The sequence below is a fragment of the Lissotriton helveticus genome, chromosome 5_1 (assembly GCF_964261635.1).
Source record: "Lissotriton helveticus chromosome 5_1, aLisHel1.1, whole genome shotgun sequence".
Classification (NCBI taxonomy): Eukaryota; Metazoa; Chordata; class Amphibia; order Caudata; family Salamandridae; genus Lissotriton; species Lissotriton helveticus.
This window is the reverse complement of record NC_136065.1, coordinates 769,154,841-769,175,385: the sequence shown is the minus strand read 5'-3', so window position 1 is coordinate 769,175,385 and position 20,545 is coordinate 769,154,841.

Sequence of the window (20,545 nt, the reverse complement as noted above, 5' to 3'; positions counted from 1 at the left end):
CGGACAGGAATATTTTAATTTTCAAACATTCAAATACAATAGAGTGGGACACAAGCCAGCATCCTACTAGACATACAAAGTAACTTGTTTGTATTGTGCACATTCCCATAGCACAAACAAGAATGTAGTGGAACACCGTTACACATAAACAATATTCAGTAGACATACTTACATGGTGTACATTAAGTCAACGATGTTTCGATTCATATTATACATTTTGGGATCATCATCAGAACATTTACATTTGCATGACTGAATATAATTGCCTGCAAATTGGGAGGTAAAAGAGAAGAGAAAGAAAAATAAATTCAAAGTCGAATTTCTGAGGAGATATGGGTAAATACTACGTGGAGTGACATGCTATACATGAGGGCGAAATCTACGGTGTAATAATGCAATCGACATTGGTGTCTTAGAAATAGGCATGTCGTGAAGGCAGGCGTGTCCAGAGGCATGAAAAACTATTGTTCGTAAGTGTCTAATGAATAGACATGCAAGCATCAATCCCTCGAGTTGGCGCAGAGGTGTATAAGGTTTATGTCAATTGGAGAAGAGGTGATGTCAGTTTCACCTGTATAATTTCAGGGAGGATGAACAGGGAGTGACCACGACGTCTAGCACGCCAATATGCAATTAACAAGCGGTTGAGGAGAAATCAAGACTGATGAAGACAGGCGAATATGTCTTAAAAGTGAGGTGGGGTTTTGTTAAAAAGGGGGGATTCTTAGAGAGAGACCACGAGGTGTAGCCCGGAAACATGCAAAATGCGTACAGTGGGGAAATACATTAACTAGTGTGAGAATGAACAATTAACAAATCCAAATGCCAGTACTGCACCTTTCTTTAGCCATTTCTTTGATAAGCAATGAATCAAACAACTGACCTGAAAAACCGCTTTTTCAGTTTGAGTTAATCAAAACTTTATGTACACCAGTTTACATCAATTTATTCAAAACATCTCAAGTAAAAAATACTCTTATCTACAGACTCCCTATAGATCACACACTCTGTACCTGACTCATACTCATATTCAACTACTCACCACATTCGTTCAACCACACTTACATCTTTCACACAAATGCCCACCCTGGGGTGCCTCAACAGATTATTTTCCTGACAAGGCACAACATTTCAACACTTCACAATTTTCTTTAACTAGTATAAGGGCACTGGCATAGATGTAGCGCCCATGGGTGGTAACACAGCCGCAGTACTCGGAGTATTGGAGACAGCCCAGTATGGGTGAGAGAGGTAACCTAATAGAGAGATCTGCGATTAGAGCAGGGAAAAGGCAAAATACTGTGCATCAAAACTGTCCTACTTTACAGTGAATATATTTGTGTAGGCATATTTCAACATGTTTATATGTCTCTGTCAACAGCTTCAATGACTGAATGCCCCCTTGGGGCACTGTATGGCTCATCATTTAGATCACATCTGGGGACACTCTGAAAGTAGCAATTTGGCCGTCTACCATTCCGCAGTCAAGCAAATTTATTACCACAACACACGTTGAAATAAGTAGATCCGTTTGTGACGTATCTGCACCCTCTCTCATTTGTAAGAAATGTTGGTCTATTGACCATTTTCTCTACCTGAAAATTAAAAATCTTAAATCTATGTACCCATTTTCAAGCTTAATACCATTTGTGTCACACACCACATTTTTTTACAGTCCACTGCCACACTTCAGAAGTTTATGTGTACTTTTGTCTTCAGATGTTGGTTCTAGGAATATATGTCCACAACCTTCTTCAAAGATTTAAGTGCAGGAGCTGGCTTCTAGGAGTTTGTACACAAAGGAAGTATCTGTGGTTCAAGTGTCATTTGTTGCTTTGAACTGTTGTACAGCATCTCTTTTTTGGCATATACTCAGTTTTTAATGTCAAACTTAAAAAATGCATTTACATTGTCTTTTTGCTCTTGGAGACCATGAGCCCACGATTATGCAATACAATACACTAGTGGAGGAGGGTGTGCAATCCATGGAAAGAACCCTACACTCTTGAAACTTCTTTGTTTGTGGCCTCTTAAGGTAAAGCGGAGGTGATTGTTGGTACCGCCCAGCAGAACATCTGTAAAAAGACCACAAGACCAGCCAACAGTGTCGCTGCTAGAAATGGAGGTATCTAATTGGCAATGGCTTGCACATTTGTCCAACTAGGTACCCTTCTTCTTAGTCAGATTAAGGGGGATACACTCCTAAAATAACCCCTGCTCACCCCTTTGGTAGCTTGACACGAGCAGTCAGGCATATCTCAGAGGCAGTGTGTAAAGCATTTGCACATAACCAATGGTAATACAGTGAAAACATTACAAAAGTACTCAACACTAGTTTAGAAAAATATCCAATATTTTTATATATCCAAAACGACAAAAATCCAACATTCAGTACTTGCACGGATGCTTTAAAAACATAGTTCCTTGAAGTCGGTAGCTTCGTCCGGTGCTAGCACAGTGCTGTAAAAAACAGAATCCAACAGTTCTGTTTGACCGCGTCGGTCAGGAGTGTCACCAGACATGCTGGTGTGGGCCGGCCATGGCAACTGTTACGGTTGTGTGTGTGAAGCGGAGTGGTGTGGGGTGGGGTGCAGTGCCCTCAAGTCACAGTGCAGGCACCGGTATGGTAATGGTCATCAAGCGGCGTCGGTGCGACCAGAGCTGCGGTGTGGAATGAAGGCGGTGCTTGTTATGGTGCTGACAAATCATGGTTACGGTAACAGAGACGGTTGTGGTGAGCTGGTGTTGGTTACCTGTGGGCCAAGAATCCGTTCTACTCGCGGAATTTGCAGATTTATCGTAATTTTGCGATCCGCGAATCTTGCGAAATTGCTGAAAAATCCGCAAATCCGCTCGCGGGCGGATTTATTTTTGGGCCCACAGGAAGCACTCTCAGTTAAGGCAGGTGCTCGAGTTGAAGCTAACTTTGTAACCATTTTAGAATGGCGCCGGCAAGCTGCCAGAGTTGAAGTTGCTTACTTGCAAGTTGCAACTTCAACTCTGGCAGCTTGCCGGCGCCATTCTAAAATGGTTACAAAGTTAGCTTCAACTCAGGCACCTGCCTTAACTCTGTAAGTGCTTCCCGTGTGCCAAAAAATAAATCTCAATAGGAAGCATTTACAGATATAAATAAAGCAGGTGCCCGAGTTGAAGCTCAAATTCAGTAACGTTTTAATCAGCCCAAAACATTAGTGAGCACAATCGAGGATGGGTGAGTGTGCTAATACTCGAGGGAGGTCCTTGAATCCCTGAGTTTCTCAAGCGCAATCCCCATGTAGTTCCTGTGACCAGGAGGCTGCTTTCTCCTCACCTGCTGCCCTGCTCGCTCTTATACACAAGAGGCATGTTGACACGCATAGAAGCCCCACCCGTTTGGCCCCGCACCACACACTAGCGGTATCAAACGTCTTCCCGCCCTTTCCCAACTATGATGGACAGCTCACTCAAGGGACCTCGGCGCCTTTTGGCACGGTGGCAAAGTTACAGGCACACATGGTCAGTGGAGACAAATCTTCTGGCCTTTTACGCAGCTGCAGTGTAGGAAAAGCACTATACATTTACCCAATGAGGTAGCACTTACTGATTAGCCAGTAGAAAGTACTCCAGTTGAGTAGAGTGCAAATCGCAAACAAATCCGCGAATTCGTGGATTTTTTTGCGATTTCACGCGAATTCGCGGACCGCAGATCCGCAAAATTCGCCCATACCGTGACTTACGAGTGGTGCCCCCCCAAGCCATGATGTCGTCATGGTGGTCACGGTCAGCATGCAGTGATGGGTCCGTGGGATCAGGGCGGTGAAGTGAAGCGAGGCGGTGCAGAGTGCATGCCCACAGTGCAAGCAGTTGCTCAGTGGCGGCGGCAGTGGTTGTCATAGTCAGTGAGACCAGAATTGTGGTGCGAGATAGAGCAGTGCCCTCTGCTGTGCTTTCAGTACACGGAGCCAGCGACGGAGTTGGTTGCTTTTCCCTTCTCTGTGGCAGCTGAAACAGCGGTTCCAGAAGTGGTACCCAGAAGTTGGTGTCTTTGTAGTTCCTGAGACTTCAGAACAGGAGGCAAGCGATACTTCAAGCCCCTGGAGATACTCAGCACAAGTAAAGAAAGTTCAGTCCAGTTCTTTCATTGCCCAAGGCAGAAGCAGCAACTGCAGGCCAACCCAACAAAGCAACAACACAGCAAAGGGCCAGTACTCCTCCTTGCAGCGCTTCTTCTTGGCAGGTTCCTTGATTCCAGCGAGTTCTCTGACGTTTTTTATCACCCTGAGACTTCCAACAGGAGGCAAGCTCTACTTCAAGCCCTTGGAGAAAACTCTTACAGCAGGATGATGAAAGTACAATCCAGTCCTTTCTCTTCTCAAGACAGAAGCAGCAAGCAGCAGGCCAACACAGCAGAGAACGCAGCATTGTGGCAGCTTTTCCAGCCCTGGTTCCTGGCAGGTTCCTTAGTTCAGTGGTAAAGTAAAATCTCAAATTCTGGGGTCTGGACCCCAATATTTATACTCAGTTGTCTTTGTTCTCTGGTGGCAGGGAAGCTCTTTACCCAGCAAAGACAAGTTTGGTCCTCTTTGCTAAAGCTGCCCGGCAGGAGGTGGAGCAAGCATTGTCCAAGGTAGACATGGCCTATTCAGGTGCAAGGAAAATCTCCATTAACCAGTCCAAATGCAGACCGGGTTCTATTGATTCCAGCCCAGCCCCGACTCATCCAGAAAAAAACAGGATGACCATCAACTGCCCCCCCCACCCCTTTGTGGCAATCTAAGAGAATGCACATCTCCAACTGCTGTAATTCAATCCACAAACCAGCAGAGGCCAACAGGATGACTAAGCAAGAAAATACCCACTTTCTAAAAGTGGGATTTTCAAACACACAATATAAAAATCATCTTTACTAAAATATACATTTTTATATTCAGAGTTTGGGCACACTAAACTCCATCTTTCCATCTTGTCCCAATGGGAAGTTATATTCATAAATGCTATACATCCACTCCTGTTCTATCCTATGGGACAGATAGCCTTTCAATAAGGAATAACAAAATTAGCAGTATTTCACTATCAGGACATGCCACACACCTTGGTACATGTCCTACCTTTCACATACACTATACCATGCCCATGGGGCTACCTTGGGCCTACCTTAGGGGTGTCTTACATGTAAGAAGAGGGGAGTTTAGGGCCAGGCAATTGGGTGTACTTCTCAGTTCGACTTGGCAGTACTAGACTACACACAGCCACTGTCGTGGCAGGTCTGAGTAACATTTACAGGCTGCTCACGTGGACATGTTGTCCGAGGCTCTCATCTCCATTCCCTGCCCTCTTTTGGGAAGTTTGGAGGAGAATCTTGTTCTCCTACACAACTGGCTCTTAGCCAGATTTGACTCCTTAATCCCCAAAAAAAGAGCTAAACCGGGAGAGCGCAGGGCGTCTGCCCCATGGTTCTCCCCTCGGTTGAGGATACAACGTCAGGAGTGTAAAAAGGCTGAGAGGGCCTGGAGGCGGGCTTACGACCCAATTGAGAAACGGAAATTTCGGGCAGCCATTAAAGCCTATCATCATTCTATCTGGGACGAAAAAAAGGCCTATTTTGAACATCGCATTGATGAGGCTGACAATGTCTGCAAAGAAATCTTCAAAGTGGTCCAGGATTTTATTTCTCCTGCGGTCTGTACCCCCAACCACACTCATACTGATGCGTGGATACAACAACTTGCCACCTTCTTTGTCAGTAAGATTACAGCCATCCAGGCCTCTCTCTCTAGTGCGCAATCTGATCTGAGCCATCTAACGCTACCATGTTCTGTGGAAGACCATGGCCCTTTCCTCACTGTATTCCCTTCTATGGATCTTAGTACATCTCTGGAGCTCTTGTCCAGCCTGAAATCCGGCTCTCCATTAGATCCATGTCCGGCTAAATGCTTGGGGAAAGTGGCTTCCGCCATTAACATCTTGGTGAACCCCCTGCTGAATACATCTTTGTCGACAGGGGAGGTGCCTCAGGCCTGGAAGCGAGCCATGATTCTACCGCTGCTCAAAAAACCCACCTTGGACCCCCTGATACATGCCAACTACAGGCCAATCTCCCTTCTCCCTGCTCTGGCTAAAGTGGCCGAGCGTTATGTGCACAGGATAATTTCCAGTTTCATCGAAGGAAACGACCTGTTGCACACTTCGCAGTCCGGCTTCCGTGCTAACTTCAGCACGGAGTCGGCTCTGCTGGAGGTCACTGATGCCATCAGGGAAGTACTCGACCTGGGGGGAAAGGCCGTGTTAGTCATGCTTGACTTGTCGGCGGCTTTCGACACCGTTCCTCATGATGCCCTCCTTGTAAGACTCTGGGAGTGTGGCCTTCGTGGAACGGTGTGGAAATGGCTAAAATCATTTCTGGCCGACCGCCGACAAACGATCTGGGCGCCTCCTTTTTCCGCTGATATGGCTCCGCTAGAGGTGGGAGTCCCGCAGGGTTCCATTCTCAGCCCTATGCTGTTTAACATCTTTATGGCCCCTCTGGCGGAAGTCGCAGAATCGTTTGGCGCCCAGATCGTGTCTTATGCCGATGACACCCAACTCCTGTTCACATGTGACAGGGGTGGGTCGTTTGACGGCACAAAGATCAGGGATTGCCTGAGTGCGGTGTTTGGGTGGTTTAGAGATCACGGCTTAAAATGCAACTCTGATAAGTCAGAGTTGCTCTTTTTCGGTTGCGCACCGGAACAAGACTGGAAATCCTGGTGGCCACAGGATATGTTTCCTCCTGATAAGGTTGCTGTCAAGGCCAAGAATTTGGGAGTGATAGTAGAATGTGACTTATCCTTTGGACCTCACATCTCGTCCATTGTTGGGAAATGCTTCGGCATCTTACGGATGCTGAGGAAATTTCTTCCTCTACTATCACTCAACCACAGGAAGACAGTCGTTCAGGCACTAATCGGGTCGCGACTGGACTACGCAAACGCTCTTTTTTTGGGTCTACCGAAATATCTCATGACCCGTTTGCAAGTGGTCCAAAATTTGGCAGCCCGTGCCATCTTTGGACTCCCGAGGAGAGCTGGCGCCACTGCCTTATTGAACACCCTCCATTGGCTACCTATCTCCAAGCGAGTCCTTTTTAAATGCCTGACTGTGGCCTTTAAGGCCATACATGGTATTGGCCCCAAATATCTTGAGAAACGATTTTCCCGGTATGTGCCAAGCAGGACTCTCAGATCATCGGGTCTGTCTTTGCTGACTGTCCCTGCAATTCGTCGTGCACGGTTGGGAGGTCGATCTTTCCGCTATTTGACACCCAAGGCATGGAATGAACTACCATTGTCCCTGAGATCGGCCCCCTGTCTTCTTGCTTTTAGAAAGGACCTGAAGACATGGCTTTTTAGGAAATAGTCCTTTTATTTCTTTTTTCTGTTGTGTGGTTGCTTTCTATGCTGTTCCTTTCTTTGCCAAAGCGCCGGGATGCTCCTCTGGAGTTGCCGTGCGCTATAAAAGAAATAAAGTAACATAACATAACATAACGTGGGAGGCACAATCAGTGCTGCAGGTCCACTAGCAGCATTTGATTTACAGACCATGGGCACACACAGTGCACCTTACTAGGGGCTTACCAGTACATCAAATATGGCAAGCATGGAATCACCAATCCATAAACACAATTTACACAGAAAGCATATGCACTTTAGTACTCAATAGCAGTGGTAAAGTGCCCAGAGTCCTAAAACCAACAAAAACAGGAGGCCAAAAAGCAAATAGTCTGGGAGTAAACCCGCTGAAATAGCCAAGTCTAAGAGTCCCTCGTAAGGGGCTCCAATGGATTGCAATTTCCCAGGCAACAGCTGCAAAGACCTGAATGCTCGTAAGGTCTACACAGAACTCTCCTGAACCCAGATCTCAGCATTCAGGTACAGCAGTTGAATCACCTCCTCAGCTCTCCAATACAGTAGCAAATACAATCTTCTCTCACTCTTCTGAGGGAGAAGAAATCCTTGGCGAGAAGTAATTTATCTCACTCACAAATATTTGTCCACAGCCTCTCAGATGTCAATCCTCTATGTAATGGACAACATGCTGCCATTGCAGCTATGCATGAGGGGGCAGTGGGGGAGTTAGAGGGCTAAGACCGGAACATTGCTATCCTCTGTGAGGATCAGTTATGTCAACAATAGTTCGTTGTGCAGGGGGATATGTTTCAAAACTCGGGAAACTGTATACATTATTGAAACTCACCAGGAAAAGATCCTGTTAGAAATGGTGGTTTTGGTTGGCTAGGTTATGCACCTAAACCAGGCTGAACCTACCACTCTAGTCAGGGTAAGTAAGTTACACACCTAAGATAACCCTTGCTCACCACCCTGGTAGCTTAGCACTGAGCAGTCAGGCTTCTTCCAAAGGCAACGTGTAAGGTATTTGTAGGCACATACACAGTAACACCGTGCAAACACTACAAAAGGACTACATACCAGTTTAGAAAAATAGCCAATATTTAGCTGAATAAACCAAGATCAAAACAACAGAAGTCCAAAATACACAAATCAAGATGTCAGTTTTCAAAGATTGAATAAAGTATAGTTTTTAGGTATCAAAAATAGCTCCAACCGAGGCAATTTTGTCATGGTTGACGACTCCACAAAGACAGGACTACCTCGATGGAGCAAGGGCTGGCTATGGAGCCGGGCAGAACCCAGTAATGTAACTAGGGAATGTCAGGAAAACCAAAGATAATGTAAAACCCAAGGGGGGGTGAGGCATCGCAGAGGCCGGGGAAGTGTTGGTTCCTTACAGTTTCAGGGGAGGTGTGGCATTGCTTCCTTATTGTCAGGCAGGTGAGGTGATGCCTTGCTTCCCTACTGATGCAGAGGAGGTTAGGCGCTGCTGGTGGCAGATGCAGAACCTCGTCTCTTTATTGTGGAGAGGCGTTGAAGTGATGTCGTGGATCAGGCCACAGGCATTTGACTGAGTGGTGTTGATGCAGAAATGCTGCCGGATCTGTGGTGTAAGGTGGGATGGTGCTTCATGCTCTTCATGAGTGGTGCCCTGAGCTTCGTTGCAGGCAGCAGCATGGCGCTATTGCTAGAGAACTGTTGTCAGTGAATTTAGGGCCATGGTGTAAGTTGAGGGTGGTGTGTTGTGCTATTCACAAGCGGTGCCCTCGGCTCCAATGCAGGCAGCGGCATTGAGGACCACATTGGAGTCAATAAGTTGCTCTCAAGGGCAACCGGGGCAGCGATGCAATCCGGGTTGGTGCGTTGTGCTGTCTACAAGGGGTGCCCTTGGCTCCCATGCAGGCAGTGGGGCTGATGACTGTGTTGGAGTTGCTTTTCTTGGGTCGCAGCACAAACCACTTGTCTGCAAGGGCCCAGGATCAGGTTGTTATACCACTTGGCAAGACAAGACCCTCAGCAGAAGAGTCTACGTTCTGTTAGCAAGGATAGGTGAAGTCTTTGATGCCACTGAGACTTCCTAACAGGAGATAAGCTCAAATCAAGCCTTTGGAGAACCTTGGAAGAAGGATGTAGAAAGCAAAGCCCAGTGCGTTCACTCCCAGGACACAAGCAGCAAAGCGGCAGGCCAATACATCAGAGCAAAAAGCAAAATGACAGTCCCTCCTGACAGCGGTCCAGCTTTCTTCCTGGCAGAATGTCTTCAACCCAGAAGTATTCTGAGTATATGGTGCAACCGGTCCAGTAGTTATACCAATTTCTGCCTTTAATGTAGGCAAACTTCAAAGGATAGTCTTTGTAGTGCACAAGACCCTGTCTTCCCCTGCCCTGGCTCCTGATATACTACAGGGGGTGGAGATGGCTTTGTGTGAGGACAGGCACACTCTATTCAGGTGTCAATGTCAACTCCTCCCACCCTCTAGCTTAGGAAGACACATCAGCCTGGTGAGGGGCCATCAGGATATTCAGGGCACACCTCAGGTCCATTTGTTTGAGAGAATGCACAAATAGTCAAACTTCATCCTAACCCAGATATGTATTCCAGAGAAAGGCAGAGGCGCAGAATGGTTAACGTAAGAAAATGCCAACTTTCTAAAATATGTGTTTTAAAATTGTGAGTCTAGAGACACCAAGCTCCAATTTTCTATCAGCTCCCAATTCACAGATAGATTTGTAAGATGTTACAAGGCAGCTCTAATTCTAGCCCATGAGAGTAATGGGCCTTGCTGTAGTGAAAAACTTAATTAGCAGTATTTCACTATCTGGACATGTACAACACAACAGTACATGTCCTACCATTACTGCACCCTGCCTATGGGCCTACCTTGGGCCTATCCTAGAGGCTGTAGCGGTCGGCAGTAGGTGTTTCTGTAGGGCGGTGACGTGGGCAGGGGGAGGGGCAGGGTGGGGGGAAATAATGTATGGATTACGGAGTTTTACAGGTAAGTAAACATTTAAATAAATAAAACGAATTTCGTGGCGCACACTGCATCACCAAATGTGATGCAGTGCGCGCAACGAAATTCGTTTTATTTTTTTAAATGTTTACTTACCTGTAAAACTCCGTAATCCATACATTATTTCCCCCCACCCTGCCCCTCCCCTGCCCACGTCACCGCCCTACAGAAACACCTACTGCCGACCGCTACTGCCTAGAGGTTCCTTCCATGTGACAAAAGGGAAGGTTTGGGCTTGGCAAGTGGGTGCACTTGTGAGGTGGAAATGGCAGTTTAAAACTGCACACACAGACACTGCAGGGGCAGCTCTGAGACATGTTTGCAGGGCTACTCATGTAAGTGGGCCACTCAGTGCTGCAGGCCCATGAGTAGCATTTGGTTTACAGGCCCTGGGCACCCCTGGTGCTCTGTATTAGGGACTTACTAGTAAATCAAATATGTCAATCATGGAGAAACCAGTTACCACTACATTTTAGACACGAAGCATTTGCACTTTAACACTGGTCAGCAGTGGTAAAGTGAGCAGAGTTCTAACACCAGTAAAAACGGAATACAGCACACAGTAAAAAACAGGAGGTCAGAGGCAAAAAGATAGGCGAAATCACACCAAACGATTCCAGGTCTAAGTGATTCAAAGACTAGATGAGAGACAAACCTGTCTCTCAGAGAACACTGAGAAAAACCTCCAAGATATGGGATAGTTCCACAGGGAACCTTTACATATGTTGGGGGAGGAGAATTCAAAGTATTGGCCATGCAAATGATACAGGGCATATCACAAGGGTGACTCTGTCAAGCTGCAAGGGTGAGTATGGTGCCTGAGTGAGCTGGGGGACAATTCCGACCTGCAAGGTCCACTTATTCTCCAAGCCATATCAACAACCTAACTGCGCTCCCCACAAACCCGGGTGCCCCCACTCCACAACCTCAACCTAGTTAGGTCCCAGTATTATATAGGCAGATAGCTGGGCGATGCTGTCACCACTATGGGCCACCACCTTCAAGAGCAATTTACACACCACTCATTCACATATGCTCAAACCACACACCAATTTCTCATCACCTCTCCCACCTCTACTGATGTACCTAGAAACAGTCTCATTGTTCATTTTGTTCACAAAATATCACTGGAATATACCTTTCACTCTTCTTTCATCTCACCTATGCCCATTCATGAAGACATGCGTATAAAAATATTGCAATAGAATATGTTAAAGATAGCGAATCATTTAACATAAAGCAATGCAACAACACTCTTACATACATATATAAGGACTTCATACGCAGGGGAAGGAGATAAACATGCAACCATGTTGGTAAAAAAAATAAAACGTTTTCATATATCTCTTTTTAGTATAAAAATATAATTGGGTCATGTTTTTGGTAAAAAGTTAAACTGTCCTTGGCTAATCAGAAAACAATACATCAGCAACATCAGAGAACCAATACATGTTCATTGTCCAATGTGGACAATACATGAAAATACTAGATTGTCAAAACAAGTATGACAGTCAGTCAGTCAAAATACTTTTATTCGATTATTAATAATCATAAAAAGAAAAACATAGAAACATTACAATTCATCCAATTATGATACATTAAATACAGTACATGAATTATGTCAAAGGGTCAGTTAACCAATAAAACAGGATAATAAATCATGAATAGTTATTGTCGCTACCAAGTTACAATGCTAAAGTCAATTTAAAATAGCTTGAAAATTTTAAAAGTTTACAAATTTTATATCACGGTTAATTTAAAAAAAATAGGAGTTAAAACCTTTTCATTGTTTAGACGGGTCTTATTTTTACGTGCGGCTGCGACCAAAAAATTTGCTACATGAAATGTTATTTTGGGATTGGGCAGCAGTTGCAAATACTGTAATGCTGGCCTTACCTGTGTAAAGCCTGCCTCCCTAAGTATTGGGCGCAAATATTTTTTCCTGATTTGAGCACAATGATCGCAAAACATGATAAAATGCAAGGTATCTTGTTCAGAAAAGTGATCACAGTCGCAGGGTGGGGCAGTTTCTGGTTTTCCCCAATGTGTAAAAGATCCAAGAATAAAATGTATAAGGTTAAAACAGAATCTGATTAAAAGGTACTGATGATATGGTCTAGTCACTAGAATAAGGTAGGGTTCCAACCCTTGGGTGGTCTTGAGCGCAAAGTTCTTTCTAGGCAATGTTTTTTCAGTTCCTCATCTTCCCTTTCTAGCAAAAACAGATTTAACAAGGTGCTTTTAACTGTTCTAATATCGCCTATGGTTATGCTATCTGGGTTGTGAAATAGGTCGGGCGCCCTGCTTTTGTGAGCATTAATTTTATGTAGCTAACCCATGGTATTCTAAGTGCTCTTTCTGAGGACAAACAATCTCTAAGAATAGTGTGATTAAGAGAGATCTCCTGGTTTAACCAGGTTTTTAGCCAACAGATGACCGGGGCTAATTTAAGCAAGTCAGTGACATAGCCCATACCTAGTTCCGTGTGCACTGTAAAGGTGGGGGTGGACTGTGGGACAGAGAGTAGGGATCTAAAGAACTTATTTTCAACCCTTTGGATGTTATGATGACTTGTGTATCCCCAAATGGCTGAACCATAGGAGGCTAGGGTTAAGCATTTAGCTTTATAAACTTTCAGAATCGCCTTCATGGGGCGGGCCCCTAACTTTTTAGAAAATCCAAGCAGTGCTGTGGCCGCTCTTGCTACAGCAGCGCTTTTCGATTTTTGTTGCGGGCCCCATGTTCCTCTCTCGTCGAACACCACCCCTAGGTAAGGGAAAGTCGGAACCCGCTTTACCTCCTGGCCTGCGGAAAAAAATGTTGTTGTTTTCTTTTTCCTGCCCGCTTGTCCAACTATCATGACTTGGCTTTTTTGTGAATTAATCTTCAAGTCAAGCGAGGCCATAAAATCCCCAAAAGATTGCAGCAAGTGCTTCAGGGCTACTCCCGTGCGGGCCAGGAGGACCGCGTCATCCGCGTACAGGAGTACTGGAATATCCAATCCTCCTGCACGTGGGATGTCTAGGGAAGGGGCGATCAAGGCTGGCTCAATACCGTTGATGTATAATGTAAAGAGGAGGGGGGCAAGGATACACCCTTGCCTAACCCCCCTCTCGGATTTAAAGAGACCAGTGCACCTCCCGTCTTTGGTCACCCTGACAGCAGTCTTTAGATCACGGTGGAGGTCCGCCATATAATAAACTAAGGGAGGGTCAATGCCCATGTCCAATAGAACTCTCCAAAGCTTTGACCTGTTCACCAGGTCGAAAGCTGAGGAGAGGTCCATGAATGCTAGGTATAACGACTCCTCCCTAATGATGGTATATTTGTTAATCAATAGCTGAAGATTTAGACATTGATCCTGGGTGCTCCTTTTTGGTCTAAAGCCGTACTGGGCATTGGTCAGGATCCCCTCGTCATCCAACCATGTTGTAAGTCTGGCCAAGAGGACACGACCCAGGATTTTAACACCTGAGTCGATCAACGAAATCGGCCTGTAACAGGCCGGGTCCGTTCTTGGCCCTTTTTTATAGATCGGGATAATGGTCGAGTTAGCCCAAGTCTTAGGGAAATTGTTGTCCAGTGAGGCGTTAAAAACGTTACATAAGATTTTTGCCCAGAAATTCGGGGCACATTTAAAAAGATCTGCGGGTACCCCATCTGGCCCTGGGGCTTTGTTTTTGTAGGGTATTTTGGATGGCTTTTTCTACCTCGTCGACTCTAAAAGGTGTCAGCGATCCTGCTTTACACAGTGGTAGATTTAAGTTCAGTGGGGCGAGGGAAGAGTCGCTATATATACTACCAAAATGGGCCATCCACTGATCGTCTGGGATGACGCATTCCACCCCCTTATCCTCGGTATTAGCAAAATAGGGGTGATTTATAATAGCCCAAAATTTGGCGCTATCCCTTTGGACCTCGTCTGAGAGCAGGTCGGCCCACGCGTCTTCTTTAATCTTAGTTTTGCGGGCCAGGATTGCCTGTTTATATTAACTCCTACAAAGTGTAATGAGTGCTTTATCCCTAGGGTCTTCCTTTAGTGCCTTAAGGAGTGCAGTGTGGGTTTTGGTACAATTAGAGTCAAACCACCTATTCCCAGAATGTCCTCCTGGTTTCCCTGTGACAAGTAGGTCCGAGTTTACTTGTTGGCAAATGGTGTTAAAAGCGTCAACAATTTCTGTAACTGGGCCAGTGTTATCTAAACATGTGGCCACCTCGGCCTCAACTTTGGACAAGGTGCTTTGTAAAAAGGTCATGGGGTGACCTTGGCCCATTTTAATCTACGGCCCTGGTCCTTTAGTTGTAACTCTGTGGCACAGGAAACTCGTGGTTCAAAAATTTTTAACAATCCCCCTGTAGCTAGCTCCAGTATAACAGGGTTGTGGTCACTTAAGGCAGATTGTTGTACCCTGTAATTTATGACTTGTGACAACACCGGGGTTGTCATAAAGATAAAATCAATAACGGACCCCTTACGATTACCTTTAAAAGTATTTTCTCTTGGCCCTATGGTGGTACAGCCCGATTCATATAGGTTTGTAGAGGCCAAAAGAGATTCCAATGCCTCACCCTGTTTTGTATGTTCAAAGTGCAATAGGGAGGATTGCGGGGGACTCTCAGTATCCTCCCAAATACATCCCAAGTTACATGGGTGGGTGTTAAAGTCACCCATAAGAATGACTTCAAGGCCATTTTTCACAGATGCTGTGTAATTCTCTATGAATTCTTGTAATGAGACTACGTGTGCGCTTAAAATGTGACTGACAGCTGAATTATAAAAGTTTATAAGTAAGACAGGAGGGGAATTATTGGACGACAGTTCTACTGCTAGATAGTTTTTGGAGCCTGTGTTTATTTGTTTTGCTGAGCCCGTAAGACTAAGTGATATAAGTATAGCCAGCCCCCCCTTTGCCCTACCTGCCGTGCTCGGTTCTGCCATAATATGAAAATGGGAGTATCCCTCCGATAGTACAGTGTTTGCAGTGTCTCCTGAAAAGCCAAGATGTCAAATTGGTTAACTAGGGACAGCCAATTTTCGTCATGCATTTTGGATCTGCTGCCCGCTATGTTCCAGCTCAGGATTTTGCATCTATCTTTGGGTGCTGTGGGGTCAGCGGGCGTAGCGGTTTCTTTCCCTGTGTTGAGTAGTCAATCTTGCGCCTTCAGCCCTGATAATGGTGAAAAACGGTTTGTCAGTGGCAACCCCACCTTAGGAGTATAGGCCACGCTCCCCAAGGTTATCGGTGATGTTATTTGAGTTATAGGGTGAGCATGGACTGTATGGGGGCCAGAGTTTTCTGAAAGGGCCCTATTTAAATTAGTTGTGTGAAGGCCTCTGGTTTGCCGTGGCCACTGTGCAGGTGCTTGGGGTCTGTACCTCTGGGCTCTTTGTAAAGGGTAAAAGAAGCCCAGGGGGAAAGGTCTTATCCCTGGTTTTCCAAGGTTTGACCCGTCCCAGAACAAGGTATCTGCTTTATGAAGCTCGTTAAAATTTACCACCACGCAATCCCCCGGAATGAGCTTTGGACCGTGACCTACCCACCCCTCTCTTCTTGCAGTGCTAATGGATGCGAATGTGTCTTGGTCACCACTGGAATAGTGACTACGCCATTCTCTCGTTTTAGCCACTAGGTCCCCAGTGGGTTCGGTCACTGTGTCTGCTAGTGGGGGGACACCAGTTAGGACTGCGACAAAAGGAGCCGCGTCTGGTGGGAGGTGTAATCTAAAGGGGTTAGACTTAGGTGGTGTATTGCTAGTATTTGGCCGTGGGATGTTAGAGCTAGTGATATTAAGGTTAGTAGTGGGTACACTGGTGCCTATCTTAGATTGGGTCTTCCCTCCAACATCAACAATTTTGATGGGTGCTTTTGGGCATTTAGTGGTCGCTATTGGTTGTGTAACTGGGATATCTGTTGCGTGGGGGGTAGCGCAAGAAGCAGGTGGAAGCGGGGGAACCCCTCCTTTTTGTTGGGCAACGTAATGTTAAATAAAATCGTCAATTGTTTCGCACCTTTTCATGAGGCCTGCTATGCAAACATTCAGAGTATCTACAATGTCTTTTGCTATGCCCTCAAGGATGGGTTCGATGCGCGCTGTAAATAGTTCTTCCATCCTATCTCCCAGTTCCACAATAGTGTTATTTCCTTGGGGCTGCAGCAAATGTTTATTTTTGCGTATACATTTTTTCGCTTTGGGTGGTTCCTCTACTGGAGCCGGATTTGAGCCCTCCTCAGGTGGAAGCGACGTGGTGTTTGGTTCAATGTCAATTTGCTTATTCGGGACTATAGGAGGGGCTGCCTTGGGGGATTTCAGGGGATGTCGACGAGTGGGGAGCCAAGGTAGCAGTAGCATTTAGTTTACCCATTTCAAGGACTTTTTCTGCATTAGCGATTTTTTCGTTGATGGCCCCCACGGCGGATGTTAAATAAGATATGATTGTGTCCGCCTTCCTTGGGAATTTGGCATTTTTAAGACCTGGCACATCGTTCACCAGCAGTTTCCGCTTACCCATATTTTGGTGGTGTTACGGGGGTGGCCCGTCCCGTCCCCTGGCGTCCCCGGACGGCCACAGACGGCCCGCCCTCTGCCCGGGCTCCGCCCGGCGGCGCCCGCTCGCATCCCGCGACGCGGGAGGTGCTGGCGGTGATTATGCACCTCCGGCCGGAAGCTGTGTGTGGCAAGAGGCGGCGTCCGGGTCCCGGTGAGCCCAGGAATGCTGGGGGATGTAGTCTTTGTGAAGGCTTCCTCCCCACATGGCAGCCGGTAGTGCTCGGCGGCGGGGGAGAGCTTATGGCCCCAGCAGCAACAACGGTCCCCCTGCAGTGAGGACAGTCAGGTAAGCTTCAGCCCCAAAACAACAGCAGCAGTGGCCCCCGCTCCACCGGAGGTGCTGGCGGTGATTATGCACCTCCGGCCGGAAGCTGTGTGTGGCAGGAGGCGGCGTCCAGGTCCCGGTGAGCCCAGGAATGCTGGGGGATGTAGTCTTTGTGAAGGCTTCCTCCCCACACGGCGGCCGGTAGTGCTCGGCGGCGGGGGAGAGCTTATGGCCCCAGCAGCAACAACGGTCCCCCTGCAGTGAGGACAGTCAGGTAAGCTTCAGCCCCAAAACAACAGCAGCAGTGGCCCCCGCTCCACCGGAGGTGCTGGCGGTGATTATGCACCTCCGGCCGGAAGCTGTGTGTGGCAGGAGGCGGCGTCCAGGTCCCGGTGAGCCCAGGAATGCTGGGGGATGTAGTCTTTGTGAAGGCTTCCTCCCCACACGGCGGCCGGTAGTGCTCGGCGGCGGGGGAGAGCTTATGGCCCCAAAAGCAACAATAGTCCCCCTGCAGTGAGGAGAGTCAGGTAAGCTTCAGCCCCAAAACAACAGCAGCAGTGGCCCCCGCTCCACCGGAGGTGCTGGCGGTGATTATGCACCTCCGGCCGGAAGCTGTGTGTGGCAGGAGGCGGCGTCCAGGTCCCGGTGAGCCCAGGAATGCTGGGAGATGTAGTCTTTGTGAAGGCTTCCTCCCTAAACGGCGGCCGGTAGTGCTCGGCGGCGGGGGAGAGCTTATGGCCCCAGCAGCAACAACGGTCCCCCTGCAGTGAGGACAGTCAGGTAAGCTTCAGCCCCAAAACAACAGCAGCAGTGGCCCCCAAGTATGTCATGGTCTCCTGGGAAGCAGACATAATTATATACTCAGAAGCGTGGGGTGGGACACTCTGTAAAGGATTAAGGGAGTCAGACGAAGCTCACTCTCAGCCGCTAATCACCTGGGCTGGTGCTAGTAATGGGAGGATGGGTATCAGGGGGTACCGCAGAAGGCCTCTTGTTCGGATGTTCTCTTGATTGATGAAGGAAGTGCCTTTAGGCCCCGATGACAGAGGGGGCTTTTACTGGCACAGCTCAGATGATACTTCTTGTTGGCAGGTGGGGCTGGAGTCTCTTAGACTGTGATCCAGTGGCTCAGCTAGTGGTAGCTCCCTCCTCCTCTGATGTGGTGGTCTCACACTATTTTTCCTTTTAAGGTTATAATTCGCAAATCCCACTTTTAACTGTGGGTGACTCTGGTTACCAAATGTGTAGATGAAGCACATGGGATTTCCCAAAAGAACATTATTAGTTCTGTATGATATAGAAATAGAAATGACACCAATGAGAGCCTTTGAGGAACTTCTTTGCTATATAAAATGTAGCCTGGAGAGACCCTGCTCAAAGACCCACCTGTTCTAAGTCCCTAAAGAGAGTCCATGCTGCTCTTAGGTTACACCCCAGAAATAAGAACTTTGTGCAGAGCAGGCGAATACAAAAAGGAGAAACTCTGAATGCTTGCTTGAGGATTCTAAAGGAGGAAGTATGGGAAAAACTGAGATCAGCAGCAAGCAGGAAGAATAGCTGGGACTCTTGGAAAATGATAAACGCTGCTTTTCTTTGAAATGAAAGTGACCCGACTTTAGACCTACATGTGGCAGAAGAAGTCTGGGTGGCACATTTCAAGAAGGTTTTAGGGCCCCAGTTAATGAGAAGATCTCCCCTAATACTACACAGATGGCAGACCCTATGGGTAATCTGATTCAAATATACTGAATGTTATAGCTAAGGTGGGTCCACCAGAGTCCTGGAAAAAAACATCATTATCTCTATATATAAATAGGGCCCTGCCTATCAATTACAGACCAATATCATTGATAGATGGCAGAGCCAAGTTAAGGGGAGGCCACTGCTAAATATGTTGGAGGATTGGGTGAAGGAACAGATTATTTTAACAACATTTCAATACAGCTTTAAAAAGGGGAATTGGACCATAAACCAATGTTTAAATCTGGTCATTGATAAATGCACAGCAGCTACGAGGGGCCAAATATATATGGCCTTTCTGGACCTCTCAGCCACTTCTGGCTGTGTTGGTCATTTAAAACTATGGTCCATTATGGAATCAATGGGGATAGAAGAGACCATTATAGCCTTCATTCATCAGATGTATTTGGAGGCGTCTGCCTTTCTGCAGTATGGAAGGGAGGGGGAATGTACCACGTCATTTGAGATTATGAGAGGCATCAGACAGGGTTGCGTCCTGGCGCCATTTTTGTTTTCAATCTATACTAACAGGGTGGAGGCCGCTTTGATTGGATCTACCCCGGAAGTCCCATATATTAATTCAATTCCCCTCCCAAAATTATTATATGCAGATGAGGCTGTGCTAATTGCTAGATCTGGGAAAGTGCTGCAGACATTGATTGCGGTGTATAAGACCTTTATGGAAAACTTGGACCTTCAAGTCAATGAAGCTCAAACCTAGGTATTCGTTTCTGGAGGTTGTCTGCCACCCTTCCTTATAAACACACTAAGGCCTGAGGTGGTGGATACTTTTTCCTATCTAGGGATTCTTTTTGATGCCAAACAAACCTGGAATAACATGACAGATAAAATAGCTTTTTTAATGGAGAAAAGTATAATGGCAATATTCACATTTATGAAGAAACTGCGGTCCAAACCCATTGTAGAAATTAAGAAAATATACTATGTTAAAGCAATTTCTACCGCCACTTATGGGGCCGGAGTCTGGAGTACGGTGCCAACTACATATAGAGGATGTTTTTTATAAGAGACTAGCTTACCCATCGCGCGTTGCTGCAATCTCCGAAGAAAGGAAATTCAAGGAAACTCGTTATGATAACATTCAATTTACATAGTGTCATTTTTATTGAAACTTATTCATTTTAATATGGAAAACATTTCAAAGTGTTGTTTTAATTCTATTTATTTATTCGAGGGCTTGTGGAGACGCGATTTTTTGTTTTTCCGTCTGGTGCATACATCAGTATTCAAAAGATTATGAGGGCCCCGGGAGGCCGATATTTCAAAATATTTTATGCCAGAAACCTTTCCGGGAGTGTACTCAACAACTTCCCAAAGTTTCCTTGCGGTCAGATGAATGCTGTTTTAATTCTATTTATTTATTTGAGTGCTTGTGGATACACGATTTTTAGTTTTTCCGTCTTGTGCGTACATCAGTATTCGAAAGATTATGAGGGCCTTGGGGGGGCAATATTTATAAAAATGCTATGCCAGAAACCTTCGTGGGAGTGTACTCAACAACTTCCCAAAGTTTCATGGCGATCGGATGAATGGTGTTTTAATTCTATTTATTTATTCGAGTGCTTGTGGATACACAATTTGTTGTTTTC